This window comes from Arachis ipaensis, chromosome B08 (genome assembly GCF_000816755.2).
Source record: "Arachis ipaensis cultivar K30076 chromosome B08, Araip1.1, whole genome shotgun sequence".
NCBI classification, from domain to species: Eukaryota; Viridiplantae; Streptophyta; class Magnoliopsida; order Fabales; family Fabaceae; genus Arachis; species Arachis ipaensis.
In genome coordinates, this window is record NC_029792.2 from 90,870,812 (window position 1) to 90,882,486 (window position 11,675).

Genomic DNA, 11,675 nt, shown 5'->3' on the forward strand with positions numbered 1-11,675 from the left:
TTTGAAGGAATTTTCATTGCTTCTCTTGTGAGGGAGTTTGCTTGTTCCTCTACCCAATGCTCGGTAATCACCTCCACATGCCCCTCTATATTCTTGACACTCATTCTCATATCATGTATGCAACTTTGAGCGGCATCCCCTAATTCATTTATGGTAAGCTCTAAAGCTTGATAAAGAGATTATGATTCTTGATATGAATAATGAGATGGTGGCTTCTTGATATGAGTAAAAGGAGCATGTTTCTTGGTATGGATAGAGAGGTGGTGGTTCTTGGTATGAGTAAGCAGGGGATGAGGATGGAACTTTTTACAAAATTTCATCTGCTATTTGCTGTAATTCTTGGCAGGCAAGATCAAAAGACGATGGTTCTTGATATGAACAAGAAGATGACAGTTTTTTATAGGGATAGAGAGGTGGTGGTTCTTGGTATGAATATAGATATGATGGCTCTTGATATGAGTAAGGAGATGGTGGTTCTTGATAGATGGAATACGGAACATTAACATCTCTTTGCTTTTGACCTTGCCAACCAAAATCCAGATAGTTACTCCATCCACAATAATATGGATCACTTCTTTGATGTGAGTAGTAACCCATGTGATCTCTTTCTATTATTTTTCCTCAGCACAAAATACCAAACAAAATTAAGCACGCCAGGTGGTAAACAGGAAAGCAAAGAAGATTTTTTTTTTTATTTTTCGAAAATAAAAATAAGAGAAACAAAAATAAAATATAAAGGAAAAAATAAATTAAAATTAAAATCAAGAAAATAAACTGAGTAATTAAGAAAATAAAACAACAAAGGAGACACCAAACTTAATTTCAAAAATTAATGAAAAGTGAATAAAAACAAATTTGAAAATTAAAAGACCAATAAATAAATGAAACTAAGAAAAATATATAGGGATACCAAACATAAAATTTGAAATTAAATAAAAATAAGATAAAACTAAAAAAAATTCGAAAATAAAGGGAAAGATAAATAAGATAAAGATCCAAAATTTAAAAGAAAAGCAAAAGAAAAAATAAAAAATTAAAAGAAAAAGTGAATGAACAAAACTAGTAAAAAGATTCAAAAATAAAGAAGGAAGATTTAGTTTAAAATTTTCGAAAATTAGAAACAAAGGGTTCAAAAGTTTTAGAATTTCAAAAAGAAAGAAAAAGAAAAATGAAAGAAACACCAAACTTAAAATTTGAAATTAAATGAAAAATAAAATAACTGAAATAAAATTTCTAAAGTCAAGGAAAAGATTAATAAGATAAAGATCGAAAATCAAGAAAGATAAACAAGATAGGATTTGAAAATAAAAAAGAAAATTAATTAAACCAAAAAGAAAATCACTAACAGGATACCAAACTTAAAATCAGAAAATAAGAGAAAATAAATAAGGGAAAATTTGAAAATAGAGAAAAAAAATAAAAATCAAAACTTAAAAGAAATTTAAATAATAAAAAACTAATAAAAACACCTAATCTAAGCAACAAGACAACCAATAGTTGTCAATCACAAACAATGCCTGGTAACGACGCCAAGTAATACCTCAGGTGATACCGGGAAGTGCACCGGGTCATCCAAGTAATACCTCAGGTGAGTGAGGGTCGATCCCACGAGGCTGGTTAGATTGAGCAAGCAATAGCTATCCTGTTGGACTTAGTTAGGCAAACAGTAAAAGGTGGTTGTTGTTATAAACGCATAAACAGTAAAATAGCAAGTAAAGAAAGCAAACAAACAGATTAGGTGTAAAACAATTATGGAAAAACAGTTAAGGTCTCGGAGATGTTTATCTTTCTGGATTAAGACGTCTTACCAACTATTTTAACAATGAATGATTCATTCTATGGCAAACTGTAAGTGATTAAATCCTAATTTCTTAGCAATTTAATCTCCTCTAATCCTCATCAAACGTCATGGTCAGTGGTCCTTCAATTTGAATTGGAGGGTGAAGTTCAATGTTCTAGTTTATACCACAAAAGCTCTAATCACCCCAGATCCCGACTGAACAAATGTTCCCATGTCCCCAACGAGTTGTGGATTAGCTATCTAGGAGGTGTGTTCTCAAGCTGTAGTTCAGGCGACCTTGGTTAGAGTATCACCAGAACTAATGTAGAAAAAGGGTCATACTTCTGTTCCACCCAGTTTCATTAGATTAAGGACGAGACACACCTTAGAATTGAATCAAACATATATTAAAATAGAAAAGTAATAATATTAATCCATAGAAATAAATAGAGCCCCTAACCTTAACCAAGGAGGTTTAGTGGCTCATGACTTACAGAGAAAATGTGGAAGGGAGGAGTCCCCCTCCCAGAGGAGAGATCGAATGTGTCCTCTGGGGAGGAAGGAAGTCCCCTATTTATAGTAAAAACCTCTAAGACTAAACCTAGAATTCAAATTCAAACTATATCAAAACAAAATCAAATCTAGATCAAATAAAATCTTTTGATTTGAATTCTAAACCTAAAAGATTTTGTTTGTAAATAAAAATTACAAAAATAAAAGATAAGATAACAATTAAAAGCTAAATCCAACTAAAGATGCTTCATGTGAGGTTGGACCCATACTACTGACATTCAATGCCAAAACGGGCGTTCAGCGTCGAGAGTTGGCAGTTCTGGTGTTTTAGTGGGCGTTCAGCGCCGGGAGTTACTCCCTCTTGGGCGCTAAATGCCAGGCTCGGCGTTTAGCACCAGATTTGGCAGTGATTCTAGAGGAAAAGTATATACTATTATGTATCCTTGGAAAGCTTTGGAAGTTGGCTTTCAAACGCTGTTGAGGGCGCATCATATGTAGCTGAAGTTATGCTCATTGGAATGCAAGGAGATCATGGTTGACAGCATCTACTATCATTTCTTTGTCTTTGCACAAAACTCTGCCAAATTCGCCCGAAATTCACCTGAAATCATAAAAACACCACAAAAACTCAAAGTAGCATCCAAAGAGGATTTTTGCACTAAAATATAATAAAACTTAACAAAATTTAACTAAAACTAACTAGAAAATGAAGGAAAAAAAGGTATAAGATGCTCACGCATCAGCACCTCGGCATATCAAGTCGGACGCTGTCACACAAAGGGATATGGACCTCATGTCCAAGCCCAAATCAACATTTCAGGTAACCCTCGAAATAGGAATGTTAATTTTCTATCAAAGATTAATTTAGCGACTAAAAAATTGGTCCTAAATTAGTGACCAAAATGTTTATTACAATTTAGCGACCGATTTAGCAACAAAAAATTTGGTCAATATTTAGTAACTGATTTTGTTGGTAATCGATGTCATTTGGTAGGGGTTTGGTAGCCTTGGTTTAAAATCGATCGCTAAAGCTTAGCGACCAACTTTGGTCTCTATTTCTTTAATTTAACGTCCAAGGTTTTAGCGACTAGTAGAATTTGTAACACCCTACTACACAGAATCTTATGCTTAAGTCATAAGACAGAGGTGGTGAGAAATTACGACCTCTAAAAGTAAAATTATATTTATAATATAATTGAAAAAATATTTATATCTAGGAGCCTTTGAAGAAAAGTTAAAAACAAAAATCGTTAAATTCTAAAGCGCAACGCTCGTGAATAACGTTTACTTGCGTACGAAGAAAGCCTAAGTGCAAATAAATACATATATACAAAAAGAGTAGAGGATCAAGGATACATAGTAATCAAGCTCCAAGCTCATACTACCAAGCTAAGGCTGACCAGAGAGTATTTACATACATACATATAATCCCAAATATAAAGTTCTCAAAATAAACCCAAGTTCTCCAACAAAAGCCTCTATGAGGCACCAAGGTATAATACATAAAAGGAAAAGTCTAGGTATATATATCTACTTAACAAAACATAAAATCCCAAACTCCCATCTTCGCTATAATAGAAGTCCAGATGCCTAGCGAGATGCACCTCGACCTGCATCTGAAAAATAACAACATCGTATAGGATGAGAACTGGGGGTTCTCAGCATGGTAACGATGCCCACATAACTAACATATAATGTCCCGGGAAAGCCAAAGGCAAATCCTAGAATTCTGACACTCAGATTCAAGTCTTGAAGTTTGTAAATTTAAAACCATAAATAGTGTAGATTATCTAAGGATTCTTGATTCTATCTCAATTCTAACTTAATCCTTAAAACCATCGCCTTTCCTCCAATCCTTCGAAACACCAGTAGAACCACACAGACAAAGCAGACAAAGCAAACACAAGTAGTATACAGGTACAGCAAGAAAATCATATAGCAAGTAAGCATAGTATTTTCACAAAGGCAAACCCAAATAATGCAAACTCAAACATGACAAACAGATGCATATGATGCATGCCTTTTCTACTGGCCGTTGATATCAACTGTCGGCTACATAGCCAACCCAAGATGTCCTGGTAGCTAACCGTGGACAGAACACCAAACATGGAGCAAGTGGGATAACGCTGCAACCCTTGCATCTTACCTATGTAGCCGGAGCAGGGGACAACCTCACCACTGCCTCTTACCCAGGCGGTGTTACAGTTCTCGACCCGGAGCAAGCGGCGACAGAACACAGCTCTTATATCTTACTCGAAACATCGAACTCTCCCAGAGCAAGTGAATAACACCACTGCATCTTACCCGGCTTATTAACTCTTACTTAGAGCAAATGGATAACACCACTGCATCTTACCCGGAGTCACAATCAGAAACACATTTTATTATCATAACAATTCATTCTCATTCATATATTCATTCTTAATTTATACCCGGAGCATGTGGTTATTACCACTGCGTCTTACCTAGTCACGTATATCTCGAATGTAATCATTACCAGCCATAAATCATAATTTAACATAACCCTCAGGCCCATTACATAAATAGTACTTCCGCCACCCTCATCATTTACTTTTACCTCTTTCTTCACCAACAAGATATCTTCCCCAATAGTCCCAACCATACTTCACTATCCAAAATATATCTACCAGGCCTTAAATGAGAGTTATAAAGGCTTTAAAAGCTAGATGAATAGTTTAAAAATACAAAAATTCATATTTCAGAAAAACAAGGGCTGTGTGTACGCACACCACTGCCGTGCGTACGCACACGACTAAAAACGGGTGGTCGCATACGCGATCCTTACTCGCATACATGAGTGTTCCAACTCGAATGGACTGCTCGCGTCGCGTGTGTTTCTTGCGTACGCATGCTTAGTAAAAATCTCAAAAAAATGCTAAGTCCAGAATATCTATTTTGCAAACCAATCTTTGATCGCGCATAACTTTCTCGTTTTAAAACATTTTTCTTCCGTTCTTTGAATGGTGTAAACCTTTTGGACCAAATTTTCTTTCAAGATAAGTTTGATAAAATTCAGAGGTCCGGGGGCCAAGTAATGCTTCACCAAAGTTGGCCAAAAATCAAGATTTTTCTCAACACTTCGAAAATTCAACTTTCAAAGCAATAAATGTCAAACCTTTTAAAATCAAAACCAAAGCTTACCAACATAGCAATGAACTCTTCCTATTCATATTTCAATCTTTTCTGTTCATCCCACAACTGCCTCATACACACCAACTTACCATTATATTACCATTTCAATCAATAATCCAAATTCTCAAACAACTTTATGCCAACATCATAAACAACATCAACATTTTCGTTGCAAATATTCACATACAATATCACATATCATAACGTCAAAGTCTCAACCACAATTTCAACATTTCCAACCCTCATACATGTCCACCAAATCCAATCATCAACAATATAAATAGTTTAATCCTACCCTACGGTCAGCCATCCTAAGTTTTCACGACAAATTACATTTTAGTCACGAGAAATCAAAACCATACCTTGGCCGATTCCTCTCGAAGCTCAGAACGCATCAAGTATCCACCGTTAACAAATATCCACACCCCCCAAGTTCAAGGTCAAGCTCCCAACTGCCAATTTGTCTCCAATATCACCAAATTATTTTCAAGTACACAATTCAATCTAAATTTTCATACAACACTAAAATTACCTTAGGGTTCACAACTTCAGTAATTCTACGAGGGTTAGGGTTGTCTTACCTTACCAACACAAAATTCACTACAAGAAACACGCCAAATAGCGGCGCTTTATTTAGGGATTTGTGGCAGTTTTAAACCGCCGCGAAACGAAATTCCAGCGGTTCCATAAGCGTCGCCTATTAGGGGGTGGAGATTTAATTTTGCGGCAGTTCCAATGAACCACTGGCACAACCGCCACAAATTGGATAATTAATTTTGCGGCGGTTGCAAAACCGCCGCTATTTGGTCAGTGAATTTTTAGAAAAATTTGCGGCAGTTTTAAAACCGCTACAAATCTTTGTAGGGTTTTTAAAAAAAATGCGACGATTTTGAACCGCCGCAATTTCATACATCGGCTTATAAAAAAACGGACTAATTACAATAGTTTAGACCATTTTTCTTTACTATAACGTATTCTCTTTACAAATTTTTTTATTAAAGAATCAAATGTTTTATTTGTCATTTCAATATAAGAGGAGAATACCTTCTACAACAACCATACACTTCTTTTCTAGACAAACCACACATGGATCTAGACATGGTGCTAATTCATTTGTCTTCCATCCGCATTCTCTATAATGCATAAACACCAAAGAAAGGTAGATTAGTATTGGTAAGCCATAGAATATACAAAGTTTGAGGCATAGATAAATAGCTTAACGCAATCAAGTGGATAAAATTTAATGTTAAGTATTCTCAAGACTAATGTTTGCTCTGAGAAATGTACATGTAAAATAAAAATGTCTACATTGGTTAAATCTCCCAAGTTTAGTAAGGATAGTTCTATGAACACATACCTAGCAATTTTGACAATGCTCATAAGTGGAAGAGAGAGATATGGTGAAGGAAGAACTTCTAAGTTCTCTGATGGAGGTTCTTTTAAGATGTCCTCAAGCCAGTTTCTATTCCATGAATGAGCAACCATCAAGGGGGTCCATCTATCAAACAATTGGCGGAAGAAATTAGAGAAAGTTTCAACTGATTTTTACTAGAAATCTTTCAATTAAAAGAAAACAGAAACACACTTGACAGCATTGTGCATTTCCAACACATGCAGCATAATGGAGGGGAGTGCTCCCAGAACCTGATAGTAAGGAAACAAAAGTTAATGGTGACAAAGCCAATATACCGTACAACTTTCTAAACATCTTTTAGGCTACATTACTATAGCAGAATTAGGAATATCAAGGTTAATAACCTGATTGAATTTTAGAAACAAAAATAAGTGACGCAGGACTCCGACTCAAGTTTCCAAGTGTGTTCCTCAACACCGCCTCGACTCCAAGCCACTTTGACTAATGAAACCACTTTTCCACGCAACCGTTTGATACTAGTATCGTCAATTCTAACTGGAGCCACTGGAAGCGTCAAATCTTCCCTTAACTGAACCGATTCGGGTTCTAACACATGGCTAGCATCAGGAGTGTACTTTCGAAGCTGCGACACGTGAAATACGTCGTGCATGTTTGAAAGATGGGGTGGTAGAGCCACCCGATACGCCAGCCGGTTGGCCCGGTTTGGCCCGTTCGGTCCAATCTTGGTCCGATTTCTATAAAATTGGTACCGAAATTCTCGTCTCAATTTCCTCTATCATATTAAGCCATAAAAATAACATTTTTGGCTTTCTAGAATAAATTCTCATTTATGGGTTAATTAGCCGTTAATTAACCGGATCTTACAAATATAGAAACAATCAACAAAGAGTAGTACTAGTAAATTTAATCCATTATTCTGAGTTGCTGACTTTCCGAAGCAAAGATTTGAAATCACTTTATCACATTAATTCGAAAACTTAAAACAATTACCAATTAAGTCAATCGTAGTTCCATCTTCCATGGTAACCTCAGAGACAGAAGGTCCCAATTCTAAGAGCGCACACTTTAAACATGCCATTTAATGCTGCCATATGCAGACAGAAAAGGTAGGTACCTGTAATCAAATTCTAAGGTAAACTTGCAATTATCTGACTTCAATAATTTCCAAGTGTCAGAGATGATTGGTATATAATCTGCAAGGAGGAGGGGAATGCATCTGGTATGACCATTCAAGGAAGCCAAGTGGAGTGCGATACCTCCGATTAGATAGTCTGCTTTATGAATCTGCAGTCCAATTTAATAACCATTTTCTCACATCTGAATTCAACTTAAGTAAATATCGACTAGATTGAATTGTGATTTTTCATGTACCTGACCGCGATAGTTTCTAAGACTGATATCAACTCCAGACTCAAGCAAGAGATATACTATCTACATCAATGCAGAAAAAATCAGTGCATGCTTCCTTACCCCTCTATAACCCCACCTCAAAAACACAAACCAAGTAGATATGGAGTTAGAGGATAACCCCTCTACATTACAAAGCACACACATAATTTCACTTTCATCCAAATTTGGCAACAATTAGCATTCTATATGCTTTACTTCTTACACTATTCACACCTAGTAACATTGTCCAAAGTTACAATATGTCATTAGAAAAATCCAAAGAACAAAAGCAGACTTAAACCATTTAAATTTTAGTATTAAAAACAAATAGGATTATGTATAACAAATTGCCTGAATTGATTAATACCATCTTATCTAATTTGCATGCTGAACTGAGATCTTTGAAAACTGACATGAGTGGACCTAAGTCAATTATATCTTTGCTAGTAAACTCAAAACATTGAGCTAGAACGTGTTGCAATGATAACTACTATTATTGAAATTGGGATCCAGCATCTAGCTCCTGCTTAATGTAACAAAATTCTCTTTCCAGCTAACAATTTTAATACAAAAAAAAAAAAAACACGTAGGAACAAAAAATATAACTCTGGTACAAAGTTCAAACTAGGAACCTCAAATTTGACACATTTCAAAAAGCTTTTCATATACAGAATCTAACACCACTACCATACTATACACAGAATCTAAGATTAAAAAGAATTAACAATTAAACATTTGAGATAAAATTTGAGAGTAACTTAGATTTTCTACTCCCAACAAAAGTTTATACTATATTTTCAACAGGTGGAATCATGTCTTCCAAGACAAACAGTAAAATACATATAATATTCATCAAGCCATTTCATCTTCAAAATCAAAGTCAACCAGAGGAAGCATAGCTGGTACTGAGTACTCTTCTATGCATCTATAGCTGTTTACTGACCAGGGACGAATAACCTAGCAGAATGACAAAAATAATTAGTATAAGAGCTAATATAAAATAAAAACCAAAAAATAACAATAACAACAACAATAACCCGTTTACTACTTGGTGGGGTTAGCTACAAGTAAAACTCAACTAAAATGAAATAGCAAAATAACCTTAATTGGAGGAAGTAACATACACATGCACAAGAAAGAAAAGTACCATGTGTGTAACGTTTCAATGGTACGAACCTTGAAAAATCAAGTTTTGTAGAAGAAAGCATATGAGAAGAAAGGAGAATAACCTTTGAAAATAATTTTCAAGAAGCATCTCAATTTCTTCCTCCTCCTCTACATATAAAAAAAAAAACAAATAAATAAGAAGAAAGGCAGATGAGAAGTTATGTTATAGGTCAACAATAGAATTTGGCACAACATTTAAATGCATAAAGGATGTAATGTTATCAAACATAACAGCAGGGTATATAAAGTATGAAGCGAAAGCTAAATCAAAACCCTTTGAACACTTTGACTCTAACTAGAAGATACAAGAACACTCTAACAACAAAAAGAATACTTAAGGATGCACTAAGATTAAATCGTTCCATTTTAAATCGTTCCAACAACATTTTGAGCACTAAGATTTTATAATGGAAATTCATTTTAAGCATATTATTATTCAAATAAGATTCTTATGAAATAAATCACACAAAAAATTAATAAATAAATTATCATTAAAATGTAACTAAATCTTTAAGAATAATAAAAAAATATATAAAATTACAAGTAGGAATAATAAATCATTAATAAATTCTTATATTTAACAAGATTATTATGTATAATATCATGCCACAAATCTTTTAGACAGTATGCACAGCATAAAATTTACTTAGATTCCAAAAAAATTTATTAAGTTTCGTATTATAATTTAGTATTAGTTTTATTAACATAATTCTCTATACACAGGAAAGGATAAAACATAATGCGTAGTACCAATCGCGCATCCCCCGGGGATACACTAATAATTATAAATAAATAAACAAAATATAACGTTTACTCATTTAGACAAAATTCAGAAGTTGTTCATGTGCTGGTGATCTTTCTAGTTCATTGTTTCATGACATTTGTACGAGAGGTAGCACCAGCACATATATAACCTAGCTTCATACAATGTACTTAGTACTTACCGAAGGAAAAATGCTGTTTTATACCGAACATGGTGTGCTTCAGAATAGTTAGCACCAAGCCATCAAGATAAAATGGGAGGTAAAAAAGTACACATTTAAGCATTTTGGTTTCCTATTCTATTTTATTTTTTATAATTAATTAAATACGAAAGGACGTTTTCATCTTATCCTCAGGTCTCTCTTGTCCTTTGAAGGCCAGAATGATAGAAAAAAAACTAAAATGGAATATGTCAAGATAAATAACCGAACAAAATTAATAACAGAAATATTGTGAAAAAAAAAGAGATATATATAAAAATTTGTTGTCTTTTTTTATAATTTTAATTTTAATACACATTTTGAAATAATTATTGGATTATGTTAGGTAACCAATAACTTTCTTGAACAACATGAATAACCACTAATTAAATTAAAACACACTACACCTCTAAATTATCCACGTAAATCTTAATATTAGAATAACCACCTGTACACTTAGTGAAATAAACATCTGATATATCTATTATTCACATTATTTAATATTTTCATTGTCTACTTATACTTTTTTATAATTATTTAATAGTATAAAAAATTGTTACATACGTCATTCAATCACATATTGTTTGATGATTAAAATAACTAATTTTTATATTAAACACGTAAATCATCATCTAAAAATTATGTAAAAAAATTTATACTATTAATACATCAAAATTCAACTATATCTAATATTTTTCCCATAATAATATTAGGAAATTAAAAGTTCTTTGATACTATGTCGGCTTAGTTCTAGTATCGTGAATATTCAAAGTCAAAGGACCACTTTACATAATAGTTGTGGAGACAAGAGTCCCCATCAGTCAAGGAGACTCCCAGGCTCCCCTAGACAAAAAAAGATCGAGTGATATGTTTTTTAGTTATTATTTTTATATAAGATACTTATTTAATTTGTTATCATGTAAAAAGTTTAATTTTTTATTAATAATTAATTTTAATATTTACTGTGTAAAAGTATATCTTTTCTATATTAATAATATACGTATAAAAAAAGTCAAAAAAAATAAATCAAAGTCTAAAAGTAGCGAATAGAAAAATTGGATATAAAAAAGAAGAGAAAAGAAGTTTATAAAAAATGTATATTAAATCTCTCTTATGATTATGATATTAATTTTAATTTTAAATTAATAACAATTTTAATCAAAACTCAATTAAAATATTGACAATTATATTTAAAAAAATTTGATTATTGATTAATATAAATATATATCTCTTTTTTATAATACAAATTTATTACTCATATTTTAATTAATAAAAATAGATATGTTATTTATATCTTGAATTAATTTATATTTTCATACGTACAATTCGAGAGAAA